A 2499-nucleotide genomic window follows, 5' to 3' on the forward strand; every position below is an offset into this window, starting at 1 on the left:
CATGAACGTCCCCCTTCCTCTATATCCTTTTGTATTGATCTTCGCCTCGAGTTCTTAGTCCTACCTTTCTTTCTATATCCATCTGGATTCCACTGTAAAGCACTTTTCGCTACATTTGGTGTGTCTTTTATAATTGTGCTACCAATCCACTTCCACTTTTTCTTAAATATTTGCTCCCTAATCGAAACACGCAAGCATCTGTTGATGAATAATTGTATTTGCTTATTTCACTTAACTGTTGTTCACCATGTCTCAGCCCCATACAATAACACCGCTTTTACGTTAGTGTTAAAAATTCTTATTTTGATCGTTATTGAAATTACCTTTGCGCCCCATACTTTTTTTAACAGGTGAAAAGCGGTCCTTGCCTTACTTATTCTTGTCTTAATATCTTCGTTGGTGCCGCATGAGAACGTTATCTTACTACTTAAATACGTAAACTCAGCTACATCCTCTAGAGCACCGGTTTCTAGTTTAATACGTTCGCTGAATTTCTTCATTAACGCGCATAATTTTTGATTTGTCGCAGTTGACTTTCAATCCTAGTTTGGCAGCTATTGCTTCTAATGTTGATGTTTTATTTTGCATATGGCTATATGTTTGTGAAAGTAGCACTATATCATCTGCAACGTCGAGATCTTCTAGAGCTTCTGCATCCGTCCATTCAATGCCTGTTTGGCTCTCAATAGTAGTTTCCTTCATAATCCAATCTATAACTAGTAGAAATAAAAAGGGAGAAAGTATACAGCCCTGTCGAACTCCTGTTTTTACTTCGAATTTATCCGTAGCTCCGTTTCCATGCAAGACTCGGCATGACATTCCTTGGTAAGCTGCTCTTATTATAGATATATACTTGTCTGGTATGCCGTAGTGCTGCATAATTTTCCATAAGCCTTCCCTATGTACACTATGAAATGTTTTTTCGAAATCAATAAAGTTAATATAAAGCTATGCATTCCACTCTGCTCTTTGCTCTAAGATGATGCGAAGAGTGGCGATTTGATCTACACCTGACCGAAAATAGACTTAACTATATAGAAATAGGTTACTGTTCTATGCATTAGATTATGTTTCCTTTTCGGTTATATGGTTATATAATACATTGATACATTGTTATATATTTGGATAAATGCATATAGTTATATATATCTGTGTGTGTGTGTGAGTATGTGTATGTGTGTGTGTGTGTGTGTGCATGTGTATGTGTGTGTGCGTGTGTATGCGTGTGTGTGAGTGTGTGCAGTCCATAGATAATTCTTTATTCTCTATATTTAACATTTTGTCCTGTTCTAGGGTTTTGCGAAATTTTTCTGGAGAACATTATTCTTCTTTGTAGTTGGGTCATTGATGACCTCTTTCTAGCATGTTGGATGTCCACATAGTGGTCATCCGTTATACACGTATAATACAATTTTTTCTGAATTTTCAGATTTTTTTATATGCTACGCCACTTGGTTTTAAATTGAATTAATATTCAATTTATCACCCTATCTATATAAATAATAATTTAAATAGTTATGCTCTTCAACCGGCAACATATACTGCAATGAATTATTCTCTGCTGAATTGTTTCCAGAATTTTGCGCGCTGGAGCTGAGGCATTTTAAAAAATAGCCCCAATGTAATCGGTAAAATTATATGCAAGTCTTGTTTCATGAAGACAATTCGTGTATAATTCTGTAAATTATATTGATTCTAGAACGTCTATGCTGAGGAGAACACGGATGTTGTTACGTAAGTAAAACGTTAATGTTCTAAACTGCAGTTCATAGATAATTCTTTATTCTGTATATTTCACAATTTGTCCTGTTCTGGTGTTTCTCGAAATTTTTCTGGAGAACATTATTTTTCTTTGTGGTTGGGTCGTTGATGACCTCTTTCCAGCGTACTGGATGTCCACCTAGTGGTCATCCGTTATACACGTGTAATACAACTTTTTCTGAATTTTCAGATTTTTTTATATGCTAGGCCACGTGGTTTTAAATGTATTTAATATTCAATTTATCACCCTATCTATATAAATGATAATTTTTATACACACACACACACACCCACACACACATACACACACACACATATATATATATACATATATATATATATGTGTGTATATATATATATGTTTATATGTGTAGATATATACACATATAATACATATGATATATATATATATATATATATATACATACATATACACATATATACATGTATGTATGTATGATTGTGTATATATATATATATATCATGTGCGAATTTGCCATGTGCGTTAATAAAAGAAATGCAATTTATGTACATATCTGTATACTTAACAACATGGCAAATTGAAAACAGAAACAATGAATATGTCTAAAATCTATTCAGAAGCTTTTAAATAGCGCGAGGATTATACTCCACTAACGTAGGTGAGTGATTCCTAAGTCATTTACATATCTTTGCTCAGTGACCTTTTAGTATCTTAATCGAACATATGGCAAATAAGCAGTTCTAAATTTATGTGCC

General features: G+C 33.6%; 1 long non-coding RNA gene across 1 annotated transcript in view; it reads right to left on the reverse strand.

The window, feature by feature from the left end:
- Window positions 1-1016, reverse strand: part of LOC128247120 (uncharacterized) — a 6177-nt gene extending 5161 nt beyond the window's left edge. Inside the window, exon 1 of the long non-coding RNA XR_008263546.1 lies at window positions 324-1016. This is a non-coding gene — a long non-coding RNA (uncharacterized LOC128247120). The remainder of the gene's footprint in view (window positions 1-323) is intronic.
- Between the last annotated feature and the right edge of the window lie 1483 nt (window positions 1017-2499).

The sequence above is a fragment of the Octopus bimaculoides genome, chromosome 2 (assembly GCF_001194135.2).
Source record: "Octopus bimaculoides isolate UCB-OBI-ISO-001 chromosome 2, ASM119413v2, whole genome shotgun sequence".
Taxonomy (NCBI): domain Eukaryota; kingdom Metazoa; phylum Mollusca; class Cephalopoda; order Octopoda; family Octopodidae; genus Octopus; species Octopus bimaculoides.